Raw genomic sequence first — 16731 nt, 5'->3', positions numbered from 1 at the left:
AAAGACATTGGATACTTTGCGAACAGACACCCTCACCCCGCCTCACACACACACACACACACACACACACACACACACGTGCACACATACATATTTCAATTAATCTTGGCAATCATTCAATAAGTCAAACTATATTTCCTCAAAAGCTGAATACTAACAGTTTATCATGACTAGTACTGACTGACTCATGCTGATAACTGTGGTGTTACTTTTAGATTATAAATAGAAAAAAATATGTCTTTTGAAAGGAAAAAGAGAGCCCCAGCATTTCTGGAAATTTTTGAAATGTGGTACTACAGAAGAATGCTGAAGATTAGATGGGTAGATCACATAAAAATCAGGAGGTATTGAATAAAACTGAGGAGAAAATAAATTTATGGTGTAACTTGACTAAAAGAAGGGAATGGTTGATTGTGCATATTCTGAGGCACCAAGGAATTGTTAATTTATTATTGGAGGGAAATATGGAGGTTAAAAATAGGCGAGGAAGAAGAAGAGGTGACTACAGTAAGCAAGGTCGAATGGATGTGGATTGCAGTAGTTATTCAGAGACCGGCACCGGATAGAGTAGTGGGGAGAGCTGTATTAAACCAGTCATGGGGTTGAAGGCCACAACAACAACAACAACAACAACAACAACAACAACAACACACGTAACTGAGTCGGCTTCAGTGGCTGTCTCTACCTGTTAATGTGTAACTCGATCCGATCCTCATTCCTGAAGGACCTCCTTTGTGTCTGCATTCTGGAACATTATTTATGAATTAAAAATGAATGAATGAAATAGACTGTGACACAGTAGTTTCAAGCAATAGCATTTTTCACCACTTTTTCCTGTATTACTCCCATAGAACAGTATTTCTTGAAATTTTTTTAAAAAAATTTTTGTACTACCATTGCTGATGTTTCCAACACAGTTCGCATTAATATGAAAAGTAGCATTTTAGTTTTCTTTATTTACATTGTAGTGAATATATCTGCTCATTATTATTGTGTATTCATATTTATTTTCTGTGATAATACTGATTAATCCTTGTGTTGTTTCCTTATAAATTGCAGAAGTACTTTCTGTTCACACAGCTTTTCTGGCTGATAACTATAGTAGGAGTTTTTACTATTGACTCTCTCTTAGCTATCAGACATAGTCCTTTATGGAATGTAACAATATTATGAAAAGGATGGTTGCCTCTCCCACACAGCAGAGATTCTAAGTTGCAGAAAGGCGCAACAAAAAGACTGTCAGAAAGTTAGCTTCCGGCCAACAAGGACTTTGTTAAAAATAGACAACATACATGCACACACGCAAACCCAACTCACGCACACATGACCACAGTCCCTGGCAGCTGAAACCAGACTGCAAGCAGCAGCACGTGATGGGAGAGTGAGCCAGGTGGTGAGGAGGAGGCTGGGTGGTGAGGGGGAAGGATACCGGGGGAGGTAGGTGCAGTTGGGAGATTAAATGGTGGGCTGGCGGGGGAGGGTGACAGAAGGGGGTAGTGAAAAAAGAGAGAAATAGAAAGACTATTGGTGAGTTGGTGGAATAGAGGGCTGTTTAGTGCTGGAATGGGAACAGGGAAGGGGCTAGGTGGGTAAGGACAGTGACTGATTAAGTTTGAAGTCAGGAGGGTTACAGAAACGTGATATATTGCAGGGAGAGTTCCTGCCTGTGGAATTCAGAAAAGCAGAAGTTGGTGGTAAGGATCCAGATGGCACAGGCTGTGGAAAAACCATTGAAATGAAGAACTTCATGGTGCATGGCATTCTCAGCATTGAGGTGGTTTTCTTGACCACAGTGTGCCGGTAGCCATTCATGCAGACAGAGAGCTTGTTGATTGTCATGACCCCGTAGAATGCAGCACAGTGGTTGCAGCTTAGCTTGTAGACCATCCAGATCAAGCCTGCCAACCGCCAGCAATACCTCCACTTCGACAGCTGCCACCCATTCCATACCAAGAAGACCCTTCCATACAGCTTAGCAGCCCATGGCCGACACATCTATTGTGACGCGTATTCCTTCACAGACCACACTTACCCTCCCAACCTTATACAAAAACAGATCTTCCTTGCCTTAGCTTTCCAGTCACCCAACACCTCCTACTGTCCAGCTACAGAGGAGCATTCCCCTTGTGACTCAGTACCATGCAGGACTGCAGCAACTGAATTACATTCTTGACCACAGTTTCAACTACTTCTCATCGTGCCTTGAAATGAGAAATGTCCTACTCGATATTCTTCCCACCCTTCTCACAGTGATACTCCGCCATCCACCAAACCTACGCAATATCCTTGTCCATCCCTACGCAACAACTGCTCCCAACTCCTTGCCTCAAGTCTCATACCCCTGTAATAGACCTAGGTGCAAGACCTGTCCCATACATCCTCCCACCGTCTACTCCAGTCTGGCCCCAAACATTACCTACCCTCTCAAAGGTAGGCCTACCTGTGAAACCAGTCATGTGATCTACAAGTTAAGCTGCAACCACTGTTCTGCATTCTATGTGAGCATGACAACCAACAATCTGTCCGCATGAATGGTTACCGACAAACTGCGGTCAAGGAACAGCTGGACCACCCTCTTGCTGAGCAAGCCGCCCAGCAGGACATTCTTCATTTCAATGGCTGCTTCACGACTTGTGCCATTTGGATCCTTTCCACCAACACCAGCTTTTCTGAATTGCACAGGGAGGAGCTCTCCCTGCAATATATCCTACATTCCCATAACCCTCCTGGCCCCAATCTTATCCAGCCATTGTCCTTACCCATCTAGCCCCTTCCCTATTCCCACTCCAGCCCAACACAGCTCTATATTCCAACAACACGCCCTCAGTATTTTTACTCCTCTCCTTTTCCACTACTGCCTCCTCTCCCCCATCCTTCTAGCCTCCTGCCTGTACCTCATCTGTGTACGCTCCCAAAAGCAGCACTTTACTGTCCCCCACTCCTACTCTGCTATTCCTCCCTCTCCCCACCTCAGCCTCCTCCTTACCTCCACCACCCAGTTGTCTGTCCCATCATGTGCTGCTGCTCACAGTCTCACTTTAACTGCCAGAGACTGTCTTAATATGTGTGTGTGTGTGTGTGTAAGGGGGGGGGTTCTATTTTTGACAGAGGCCTTGTTGGCTGAAAGATCACTTTCTGACAGCTTTTCGTTATGCTTGTATGCGATTCAGCATCTCCGCTACACAGTGAGTTGCAACCATCCCTTTTGTGATATTGAGACATAGTGCTTTTGTCACATGAAGAAAAAAAAAGCGCGCGCGCCCACACACACACTCTCTCTCTCTCTCTCTCTCTCTCTCTCTCTCTCTCTCTCTCTCTCTCTCTCTCTCTCTCTGCCCCATGTCCCAGATACAGACAGTGGCCATATCATTGATATCATTGTGTGTGTGTGTGTGTGTGTTTGTGTTTGTGTGTTTTGGAGGACATTGTCAGAAGCTAAGAAACTTCCAAAAGTGTACTTTTAAATGTGTTGGTCCACTACTCAACACCTCCTGTGTGGTGAATAGCAACCTGTTGTAACTCATGTTGCTATTCCATCCCAGATTTTCCATTATTTGAACACAGAGAACTTTGTTCAGATTTTGTGCTGTCAAAACTCTCAGTTATCACTGTGAGAGTCTGATAATGAATTACAAAATATCAACTATGAAGTGAAGTATAAAATAAGCAGCAGTTGGAAGTGATGAGGAATTAATTGTTAAGTGTACATATTGATGTACGATTGACTGCAATAATTTGATGTGTTTTAAAATGTTTTCTACATGTAGTGGATTGCTATTTACAGCCATTAGAAGATGAAACTAGTTGTAGAAATTTTTTTGCTGAGTCAGCAGTATTTTGTTCACAGATTGAAAGGGCATTGATGGCCCCTTTAATATTTCAATAAACCAGCCATTATAGCCAAAGGTAGCAAGTGTAGTAAAGATTAAATTGTGTTTAAACAAATGGTGTGAGTAACCTTTCTGTATGATATTTTCCACACAGCCTCCACCAGTGTTGAAGGTTTGAGACAGAATTTGTAAATAAAAATAAAAATGGTCAAGTAACAGGCAGTGAATAGTATGTGTGCTAGATGAACATCTCTGCGAAAAGTGCTGTTAAATCTTCAGTCTCACTTGTAGTATATGCAGTGGCACTAAGGACAGTAATTTCAGTAAACTGATGTAAGTACCTGCACCATCAAAATCACTGCATGTTAAAAGGGTATTACATTTTGGCCTAATGAATGATTTAGAATAACTAAAATATGATTTGTAAATGTACACAAAATCTCTCCTATTTGGAGAAATGGGTTTGGTGTTGTGTATCTCCTATTGAGTTGGATCTGCAATTTGTGTAGAATGATAATTTAAACTTACTTTATGGATGGACAGGCTGAGACTGGAAAAAAGGAAAAATTTAAAACCTATTAGTGTGTTTGTCAATTTTTCTGTGATATTTATGTGTGATACTTGACGCTCAAGATTTTTGAAAATATTTTCTAGGTCACAATAAATTAATTTAATACGGATGTAGTTATTTTGTGAAATAATTCCTTTCTAGTTACTCAGTGACACATTTCTGTACCCTTTTGGGAAAGCAGGATGATTAAGTTTAAATGGACACCTTCCCAATTACTGGTTAGTAACATGTCATAAACACCTGCAATACGAAATTGTTCCCAGAATCTGAAGAGAGCATCAGGCGGCTTTTTTTCCAGGAGCAGTCCTAGAACGCACTTCCAGAAATAATTGTCACTGTCAGTGGTCTCAGATTTAAAGTTGTGTATTTGGGTTAAATATGTTTTGCTTTGAAATAATCTATGTAGCCTGAAGATACAGCATGAAAATTATGTTTATGTGATACTTATGTTGTGCCTGTATAATATAGTCATGTTTGAGTCAGCTGGATGACTTTGACATCTTGCCTCAGTATTTAGACTGCTAACTATTCAGCCATCTTCGGGTGATTGTTTCACACTGGAGATTGCTAGTTCATGTCACTAATCTTATACCAAAAACTTGTGCAGAGTGCCAGTGTGGCAAAGCTACATGGGTCATACCACACACACAGTATGTGATAGGTGCATTGAACTTCATTGCCAAACTAATCTTTCACATTCCAGTAAATTAGGCGTAGATGATTGTATCTGCACTGGACATTCTGTGGATTGTCCTGCCACAGAAATACTGGCTTTGACGAGATCCTTCTCAGATGCAGTTACTGTGGAAATACATATGGCAGAGGATATTGTTAATCATGTAATGGCCTTTCCACTGAATAAGGCATTAGGATCCAATGATTCCTTTAGTATCATTAGAAACAGGATGTATAAGGTCTGGGACAACTGGTAAATCCGGGATTTTTTTTTTATCTGGGAGAAAACCAGAAATTTTTTTTAAAAATTCCGAGAATTTTTCGTTGTCTTAGACTCGAGTTAAATTTTTGTAAGTTTGGCTGGTAAGAACAGATAATCTAACAAAGAATTTTACTGTATCCCACTACTGCAGAATAATACTACACCAATAAAATGTAAACAAGAGAATAAAACCAAAATAAAGCTTAAGTTGCGAAGGAAATGCACCATCACACAAACGCCTGTGTAAAGCAAACTGTGTCAAAGGCTTTAGGATGAAGGCAATAGAATATTTTGTAACAGCAAACCACTTCCGATGAGCGTGACGTAATAATTGTTTACAATTAAGTTCATTTTGAGTAGTCAGCGGGCTCCTGCGCGCGCACAGCTGAGGTGCATAAGAGCAATACCTTCCGCTTCTGGCTACTTGAACTGTGGCTTTAGCAGTATAAGAAGCGGTCACACTAACCAGAAAATTTTTTCTGATGCACCTAAGCTGCCAGATTCTTGCATGCACAGAACAGTTTGGGTTGTAGTGGGGGGGGGGGGGGATAGTGACTTGTGTTGGGGGATAGTGACGTGTGTTTACGTGTAGTGATTTTGCTGCATTTTCTTCTTTTACACTTCACACATCAAATGAAAACAAAACGGATTTTTGTGGCTTGGAGGTACCAAGGGAATTAAGACATTCACATAGTTATGGAAGGCTAAAATATGTTTCCTGATTTTATTTTATTTCCACATTTTTGGCAGTCAAGCATTAATCGCCTTGCACAACAACGATGTTATTTTTGTTAGTTTACTGAATAAATGTGGCTTTCATTTATATTTTCTGCAAATGCAGTCAATTTATAAGAAACGAACCATTTCACATTGTTTGGCTAGTTTCAACTGTCCACTGAATTTCAAGTACACCATTTTATCTTCTGGCACGTATGGCATTATGCTATAATAAAGAACCAAACATGAGACAATACATTACTGGTACTCCAAGAAAATTTCATCCTGAAAAGCACACTGAAAACCTTAATATAAAGTTGGGGCCTACTTCATTGCAAATCTGTACATTTGAATGTGTCCTTTAAGCCGAATTATGCATTTTGGTATGGTTTACAAAATTCCTATGATCTTGGAGTATCCTCTGAGTCTTATTTCTTTTACCGTCATGTAAGAACTCCTAATACCATATGTGTATGAACATACGGGCTTCCTATGTCATCGTAGCTGCCCACGCGCGGTAACATCTGTTTTCTGAAGCTCTCTGGCATCTGCTGAAATGAACCCATGTTGAAGAGGTCATGGGAAAATATTGCGAATGGTTCTTTGAAAAGCATTATTTTCAAAAGAAATTTTCTTTTACACAGTATGAATTACGTTATGTGTGAGAATGTGCAATGAATTTCTTAAATCACAGAGCATTTGAGTCTCATTTAAAACTAACACTTTTAGTACCACTTACTTGGAATTATTTCGAGCCTAGAAGACTAGATATTAATGTCACTGTTCAAAATTTTACCAGCATATTTGTGTCACGTATCTTAAAGTGTAAAACACACGAAAAAGACCAATATTATATGTGAAAGCATAGCTTTTCTTGTAGCTACATTATGTACATTAATTTAAACCATAAACTTTTCCAATTTGTGTGTTCATGCATCTTCACAGTAATGTTGCTATTGGCTTACTACATCACGTATCCTATGCTCTGAATATCTGCTGTCGTTGGCTGGCGATATCACATGATGTGATTAGCTTACAAAAGCGCATCGCAATATCTATTTCAATGCTTTGGAAATTAATGTACTGTATTTGGTGGAATTCGAATGTATACTCTCGTAATACTGAGAGATGCAGTGTATTGTAATATGAAAATACACAGCGTACATGTTGCCGCACATCAAAGATATTTCCAAAATGCGCACCCCCCGCCCCTCCCTCTTGCCGAGTTTCATTTTCTAAAGTGCCGGGAAGTTGTACGATGGTGTATAAAACCTTTACTATTCAAAGGATTGATGTTTTTACTGCTCCGAGGGAAACTGCACTGTTGGTTATCATGGAGAAAGTTTATTTTTTACCTTGGAAGAATTGTATTTTCATGTGGGGAAAAGTGCGATTTTAACTGGGAGATCTGGGAAAAATGTGGGAATTTATTTTCCTTGTCTGCGAATACACCCTGTAGAAAGAAAACATTTTATGCCTAATGAAAGATCTAACGACAGGTAATTTTATTAATTTGACTTCCGAATTTTTTTTCCCGCATGCCCACATTCACACAGGCATACAGTATTGCCTTTACCTATTTGGCTGTATTCCATACATCAATCAGTATTTGAAGTGGGCACTAAACTCGGCATGTAGTGGCTGCCTGTGTACGTGAGTCTCGGCACCAGTTTTTGGTATCACATTAGCAACACTTAATGGCAATTTCAAGTCTAAAACACTCTCCAGAAGATGGCTGAATACTTGTCGGCTGAAATATCATGTCAAGATGATTGAGCAGTCCACAAATGTGTCCAATGGGCACAATATTTCGGTGATCAGACATGTTGCCATCATCAGGGGCACTGACGAACTGAGGTCCTGAGGGCATGTGACCAACTTATATCCCCTCCTCCCACTAGCCGTTTCCTCTGTGGCCACACGGCAGTGGTAATGGAGATGCTAGCATTAATGTCTGTGGTGGCGTTGACGTAGGTGCTCTGCCCGTCTTGGTCACTAGATCAGTTTGTTACTGGTACTTAAGCCTTGACAAGATTATAGCCACAGTCTTGGTTGATGAGATCATCCCTGGTGCGAATATCTGGGGCCTCTGTAATGACACTGTCCCAGTATTTGTAGCTCTGTGACAAGATCCCGGTATGTCCGTTCTCCATCACGTGAGTCTCGGACAAACATTGCTCTGTGACTGCTGACTTGTTGGGATGAATTAGTTAGTGTGTGCCTCTGGTTTCTTGGCAACAATGTTCGACGTCTGTCCACTATATGTCTTTGCACATTGACACAGAATCTGTTATATGCCGGCCTTCCACAAACTGAGATCATCTTGACGCCTCCTAATAATGATGTTGTTTCACAGAGTATGCAAAAGACAGTTTTTATTCAGTGCTTCTTCAGTATGCATTTGATTTTTCCTGATGGTGTTCCAGTGTACCATATAAAGGCAATGGCTGCCTCTTCCTTAGTGACTACTTCCTCTCCACGAGTTGTACTGTTGCTGTGGTGCAGAGAGTGTGCCTAATCTGCCACTCCGGCTGCCCGTTTTTTCTTAATACAGTTCTGAGGTGTTCCAGCTCCTGGTGCAGACACTCTGCATTTTAGATGGTGTGCACCCTGTGTAGTAGTGTTTTCTTCTGATACACGTCATGACATAGGGTGCCATCAGCTCTTCTCTTGACCTCGACATAGGAATGGTAATCTTCCTTCTGCTTCGGTCTCATAGTGAATTTGATGTTGGGATGTATGGGATTCAAATGTGTAAGGAAATCAAGGAGTTTGTCCCTTCCATGGGGCCAGATGACAAACACGTCATACACATAATGGAAAAAACACTTGGTTTTTCCATTTGGATGACACCAGGGCTTCCTTCTTGAAGTACTCCATATACAAATTTGTGACCATAGGCACGAATGGGGTGCCAATTGCAACTCCTCCTGTCTGTTCACAGTCCATTAAACAGAAAATATGTGGAGGTCAAGACATGCTGGAAAAGGTCGGTGGTCTCCTGGCAACATCCAAATGGAAACGCTTTTGGCATATTCCAGATTCCGTGTCAATGTGGAAAGACATATAGTGGACACACATCGAAGATCGAGGTTGGAAACACCAGAGGCACACTCAACCGACGAATCCCAACAAGTCAGTGGTCACAGAGCATTGTTTGACTGAGAATCACGCAAAGGAGTACGAATGTACTAGAATCTTGACACAGACTTCCAAATACTTGGACATTGTTGTAACAGAGGCCATAGAAATTCACACCAGGGATGATCTCATCAACCGAGATTGCGGCTATAATCGTGACACGGCTCGAGTACCAGCACTGAGTTGAATTAAGAAGACTCTCAGCAAAGTACACGATCTGGGAACCAGATTGGACAGAGCACCTATGTCAGTGCCACCACAGACGCCAATGCTAGCATCTCTGTGACTGTTGATGCTCGGCTGTGGGTGCAGACTGCGGAGAAACAGCTGGCAGGAGGAGGGGTTACAAGTCTGTGTGTGCCCTCAGGAGCTCAGTTTGTTAGTGCACCTGATGACGGTAACATATTCGATCACCGAAATATTGTGCCCGTCGGACTCTACGAACCGGCAGTGGCCCCGTGGACTATTTGATCGACAAATATGCTGGGAGAAACTGAAGAATCGTGTCATGGCAAGATGTTGATGTCATCTGGTTGAAATCCCAGAACTTCGTGGAATACGGTTAACACCGGGAAAAGTTCAAGAATCACATCAGATATCTCTTTGGGAAGGAGAATGGCATCAGACATTGAGATGCTGGAAAAGTTACAGAATAAACGAACAAGATTGTCAATTGCCTTTTGTTTCTTACTGAAGTGCTGACACACTGAACTCATTCCAAAGTTTGCCACAGTGACACATTTTATGAAGTCTCCCACAGTGAAGTTCATCCTGTGTAAGGCAAACCTAGCACTCATGAACTCATTGTGAACTGGATAACATTTCAAAATAGCTGTTTTACCTGCACACGGAGATTACATCCAATATCCCATCCCTCTCCTGGGAGTGGGTCAACGGTGTGGCCTGGGCACAAGTGGACCGGGTCTATAAGGGGTCGGCTTCGAGGGAATCGGCGATGTTTGCTCACGTGTCAGCTGCGTCACTGCAAGCAGTTGCTTTTCGATACTTTGTGGCCAATTGTACGGATAAGGTTTTTTACAGCAGGACACTATTGGTGCTCTGGAAAAATTGTGGTCGTTCCAGTGGATAAGGGAAATATCACTGTGCTGTTGCCACATAACATCTATGATCAGAAGATTTATAGCTTGTCAAATGAACCAGTGTACCAGAAGATCAATAAAGACCACACAGGGAGACTAGCAAGAAGAACATCGTTGTTTTTGAATTAACTCTCTCTCTCTCTCTCTCTCTCTCTCTCTCTCTCTCTCTCTCTCTCTCTCGCCCATAAGACATTGGGTGTGAAACGATTAAGAGCTTGCAGCTGTGTTCCACCAAGGACATGTGGCCTTCCAAACATTTACAAAGAAAATCGAGCGTTATGCCCTGTCGTGAACAATATCAGTGCTCTGATGTATAACTGGGCGAGAGAGACTGCTTCATTACTGAGTCCTTTTGTGGGAAAATGATTGTATCAAATTTGCAACTGTGGTGACTGTATCAATAGACTGAAGTCACTACAACTCAATAAATTGGACCTATACAAGTATCGATGTTGTCTCATTCTTCATTAAGATCCCTCTCGTGGATTCATTTTCACTCATTAGCAGTAAGTTCAAAGCTGATAAAACGGCTGTATTTTGTTCGTATCCTTTCTTCGACCTACTTTTTATTCGACAGTAAATATTTTGAGCAAATTGACCGTGTACCGTAGGTAATCTGTCTCCCCCTTTCCTCTGATAGCAAACTTTTTTTTAAGGTAGACTTTGAAGAGAGGGCAGTTGATTTGGTAGAACTTAAACCAAAAGTCTTCTGGCAATAAGTTGATAAGTTTTGTAGTGTGATCCGATGGTGAAGAACTGCCAAGATTTTTGCAGCATTTGAATTGAATACACAAGAAGATCCAATTGACTATAGAAGTGGAGGAGGGCAGCCGTATGCCATTTTTGGATGTTTTGGTCAGTGGATGGGTCATTGGGCATTCCATTCATTGTAGATTCCATATTCCTAGATTTTCGAACAGCACTTACCACGGTGCTCCAATGCAGAATGTTAATGAGCATACATCGTAGGATACCAGATATGCCAGTGTCTCGAAGGCTTCTTAAGTAATAGAGTGCAGTACATTGCACATTGAGTGTGCATCGGAGACAAGAGTATCGTCAGAAGTGCCCTGGGGAGATATGATAGGAATGTTGTTACTTACATAAATGACCTGGCGGACAGGGTGAGTGGCATCCTGCTGTTGTTTGCTGATGACGCTGTGGTGTTTGGGAAGGTGTCATCATTGAGTGACTGTAGGCGAATGCAAGGTGACTTAGACAAAATTTCTAGTTGGTGTGACGAATGGCAGCTAGCTCTAAATGTAGAAAAATGTAAGTTACATGAATAGGAAAAACAAACCCTTAATGTTCGAATACAGCATTAGTAGTGTGCTGCTTGACACAGTGATGTCGATTAAATATCTAGGCGTAATGCTGCAAAGCAATATGAAATGGAATGAGCTTGTAAGGATTGCAGTGGGGAAGGCATATGTTCCACTTCAGTTTATTGGGAGATTTATTGGAAAGTGTGGTAAAGAAGGCCACATATAAGACATTAGTGCAACTTCAGTGCTACTTGAGTGTTTGGGATCTGCACCAGGTCAAAATGAAGAAAGACACCAAATCAATTCAGAGGTGGGTTGCTAGATGTGTTACTGCTAGGTTAGAACAGAGCAAAAGTATTGCTGAGATTCTGTGGGAACTCAAATCAGAATCTATGGATGGAAGACAGCACTCTTTTTGAGGAAAATTAATTGAAAAAATTTAGATAAGTGGCGTTTGAAGCTGACTGCAGGACGATTCTCCTGCCGTCACTGTACATTTTCTGTAAGGACCCTGAGGATAAGAGAAATCAGGGCTTACACGGAGGCACATAGATAGTTGTTTCTCCCTTGCTCCATTTGCGATTGGAACAGAAAAGGAAATTGTGGATACACTTTGCCAACCACTGTATAGTGGCTTACAGATTATTTATGTAGCTGTAGGTTAGTATGTGTGTTTGCAGGCATCTAGCTGTCACCACCATTCACAAACTACAAGCATCCTTCAAACCTTGGTGCACCCAGCACATGTTGTGTCTGATAGAGACAGCGTTGCAAAGGAGCTGGAACATGTACAGTCTGTATTCAAAAATAATGGATATTCTCCACATAAAATCAGCCTAGCTTTAAGGAGGAGGGAACATGACCAGCCACAAGATCAAGGATCTGTTAAAATCATGGGTGAACCTACCATATGAGCAAAGTCAGCAATATTTTGTTGAAAGTAGGCAGGATGTGGCAATGCCTACATTGGTCAGATCAGTATGTGAAAGGTGCACCAGTCGTGATTGCCTTTCACAGACAACTAAGTCAGCGATAGCTGAGCACTGTATCTCCACAGGACATTTTATGGATTAGTCTTCCACAGAAAAATTGGCCTCAGCAAGAGCCTTCTGGGATTCAGTTATTAAGGAATGTGTGGAAATGAGTTTGCCAGACCTTATTGATAGTGATGAAAGGTTTCAACTAGGTAAGGCATGGGACACAGTGATTTCTTTAATATCATCAGAAAGAAAACTTTTTTGCTTAATAACACATCTGTCAACAGTTAGTTTTATTAATTTGACGTATGGATTTTAACTGGGAGCTCACAGTCAGACAGAGAGAAACACATGTGGTATCACTTTTGCACACATGCCTGCCTGCCATAGCAATAACCAAAGAAGACACTGAACTCTACAGTGGATGCACTTGTAGTGGCTGCCTGTGGGCATGTGTAGCTGCACCAGTTTTTGGTGTAATGTTTGTGAAGCCTACTAGCAATCTCCAGTTTATAACACTCACCTGAAGATAGCTGGATAATTGTCACCTGAAATATCATGACAGGATGTCTTACAAGGGGAGGCCGCCAATTGTGAAATTCAGATTCGATTCATACTGCGCATAATAAAAGCTCATGGCCAGAGGTGTAATGTGGCAAAGCACCAAGATGCACTTCTCAGCCGTTGTCGAGAAAATCGACAGTTAAAAGAAACCGTTGCGGTGAAATACTCTCTACGATTTATAATCTTCTACAGCGTCGTGGCGCAAGGTAAGCTCTCGGGTTCGTAATCCGAAGGTCGCCGGATCGAGTCTCACGCCATGCAAATTTTTTTTATTATTATTTTTTTGTAAAATATATATATATATATATATATATATATATATATATATATATATATATAAACACATTTGAATTACAAAAAACAAATACTAAAAAAAAAGGTTGCATGGCGCGAGATTCGATCCGGCGACCTTCGGATTACAAACCCGAGCGCTTACCGCTGCGCCACGACGCTGCAGAAGATTATTAATCGTAGAGAGTATTTCACCGCAACGGTTTCTTTTAACTGTCGATTTTCGCGACAACGGCTGAGAAGTGCATCTTGGTGCTTTGCCACATTACGCCTCTGGCCATGAGCTTTTATTATGCGCAGTATGAATCGAATATGAATTTCACAATTGGCGGCCTCCACTTGTTAGTCATCCAGCTGCAATCCTGAAAGTTCGTGGAATACAGTACGTACAGACATATGTAGCTGTCACTGTTGAGTCTGGTTCTGAAGCAATGTTGGGAGTGAGCGATTGTGTTATTTTTTTTGATGGGTTTTGTTAACCTATTATATAAGAGGCATTCAAATGAAAATGAGATGTGGAAAAAAGTAGGTAAACTATTGATTGTTTCAAAAGTAATTGCCAGAACTGTTAATGCATTTATCCCACTGAGACAAGATGGTCAGTACCTTCATGGAAAAATGTTTGTGGTTGCTCGTGGAACTAAGATTGTACTCAGACATGCACGTTTTCATCCAAAGCAAGTTGATAACCATGAATGCCTTTCTTTAGAGCACCACAAATATGGAAATTCCATGATGATAGCTCAGGACTGTATGGAGGACGTGTAAGAGCTTCCTCGTGAAGCTTCTGCAGTATGGTTGAAACAACAAGCATGCCAGCTCCTGACAAGTCATGATGAATTTCTCCTTTCTTTCTTTCTTTCTTTCTTTCTTCTTCTTCCCTCCCCCCCCCCCCCCCCCTCCAAGGGCCCACAGCTTATTGACATAACCAGGTGCCACAATTAACACACGGTTGTATATGGGCACCTTGCAAAAATTGAAGCACTCCATCAAGTCCAAACGCACACGAATGTTGACAGATGGTATCATTCTGTTGCAGCATAATGCCCGCCCACATTTAAGGGTTCACTTAACTTTTATAAACAATTTTTTATGATCAAGTTAGATACATCATCAGTGATATTGCCAATCCATATTAGACTCCATGATGTTAAAGCAGAGAATTTCCCAGTGGACGCTTCACTTATTTGCAGAAGAATGTTAATTCATGAAAATTTTGGAATTCGACTGGAGATGCCATGTGTCAACTATGACTGAGGAGCACATTAACTATGTTTGTTGTATGTTTTATTTTATTGTAAAACTACTAAAAAAAAATATGGGCAGGCAACTATTCAAAGTGCAGGGCTTGGACAGTGGCCCATATGCTCACCTAAACGTGGGAAAATCGTACAAGTTATATATGTTTTTTAAACTCTGTCTCTATCAAATGCACTAGCCAGTGTTGTTGTTGCTGCTGTCGCGACAGCCTTGAGTCCAAAGACTGGTTCTGACTAGTTCTCCACACTAATCAATCTTATTCAGGCTTATTTATGCACCATTTTTCATCTTCTGTGCTTTCCTTGAGTGCCAGTCAGTCCTTTGATGCCTCAGGATGGGCCCTATCAACCAACCTCTTCTTTCAGTGAGGTTGTGCCATAAATTTCTCTACACCCCCCTCCCTCCCCCACTCCTTTCCTCTCCTCCCAGTATCACCTCATTAGTTACCAGATCTATCCGTCACTCCAAGACGAGTGACCTGCGCAAATTCCTAACTTCTCACTGAAGAAATATTACTCCCAACAGCTAAGTAATAATCACTTTTTTTGTGTGTCTATCAGCACTACTACACATTTCACTTGCTGAAAGTAAGTCCTGGCCACCAATTCTGTCTCAGCATTTGTCCATTTTCTCGACTGCATTTTCCTCCGTTTTCTTTGGTGCTGCTTCAGTTTTGTGAGAAGGTAATAAAGGTGTTAATCGAGTTTTATATGTTGTGAAGCACAACTCTCACATAACTTTGTTGCACAAATATAGTGGAAAGCTTTAAAAGATTAACATTTATTGTTATTGAGCTTATTAGAAACAGAACAGTAAGTTAACAAGAATGTGGGAAGTAGTCAGCTATGGCACTTTTGAAAGAACTACCTTAGTATTTTTTGGAAGTGATTTAAGGAGCCAGAAAAACCTAAGTAAGGCTTTTAGTTCCTAATAAGTGCAAGGCAGGCAGTCAACATGACTCTTTCTGAATATGTTTTGGGGGGAGGGCAGGGAGGAAGATGGAGATAAAGTGGCTACTCAAAAGGAAATTGAATTTGCACCAAACCATGGTTGTTCATACAAACTTGCTTCTTACACATTTTAAATCTATGTTACCCCTCCAAAGACTTTTAAATGAAAAAGAAAATAATATATAGAAATGAATGCATTTTTCTGCTGGAGCACAATGTTTTCAATCAGATTTTTGTATTAGGTCAACTATAATAGAATAGACAACTTTAAATAAAAAAAAAAAATTAACTAATCATTCACCACAAAGAAATATAATTAGGAATGGTACCTTTGTATATAAGAAGGTTTAGAAATCAATCTGATTTGTATATTATGGACGATTTATAGAAACAACTTAACTCCTATTGGTGTGAGCATCTTAGTCACTTTTCCCAAGTGGACGCCATATTGTATTGACATTAGTGATTCACAGATGACTGGGGAGGGGGGGGGGGGAAGTGTCCTCTGTCAAATTCATTAACGAGAATGATGGTGCATATTTGAACCTGTTTGACACCTTCTTGACAGGCAGCAGCACTCCACCTATGCCTATGGTAATACATTTACTGTTGCAAAATATTGTAATTGTTTTAACTGCCTCTGGCTGTGATGTGACGAGGACTCCTTAGGTATTGTAAATTTGTAAATACCACTTCCCCTGCAGGTTCGGGGGCTAGAACAGGCCCGAGGTATTCCTGCCTGTTGTAGGAGGTGAGTAAAAGGAGTCACCCATTTTTTGGCCTAATAAGTTCTGATCCCCTTTAAGGGTTTGACCTCACACTTTCAAAATTCTACAGAAGTACAAGCCATTTGGAAAAGGATGCCTTACATGATGCAGCAGATATCCATCGTGCCATTAGATCTAATGTGCCTCTTATTGTCATGGCTCTGCGACTCTACTTGCAGTTCAGCTGTTTGGGCAAGGATGCCTTCCAGTTTACTTCACCTTTGCTGTCCTTTTTTGCCCCCATGACAATATTGGATTTCTCTGCACCCAGTGTCGAGCATGGTAGCCAGTACATTGTAGTGGGGCCATCATGTACCCATTTAGTGGTAGTCCCTGACAACACAGGGATCACACTGCTGAT

Source organism: Schistocerca nitens, chromosome 7, assembly GCF_023898315.1.
Source record: "Schistocerca nitens isolate TAMUIC-IGC-003100 chromosome 7, iqSchNite1.1, whole genome shotgun sequence".
In the NCBI taxonomy this organism is placed as follows: Eukaryota; Metazoa; Arthropoda; class Insecta; order Orthoptera; family Acrididae; genus Schistocerca; species Schistocerca nitens.
Note: the sequence above shows the minus strand (reverse complement) of the source record.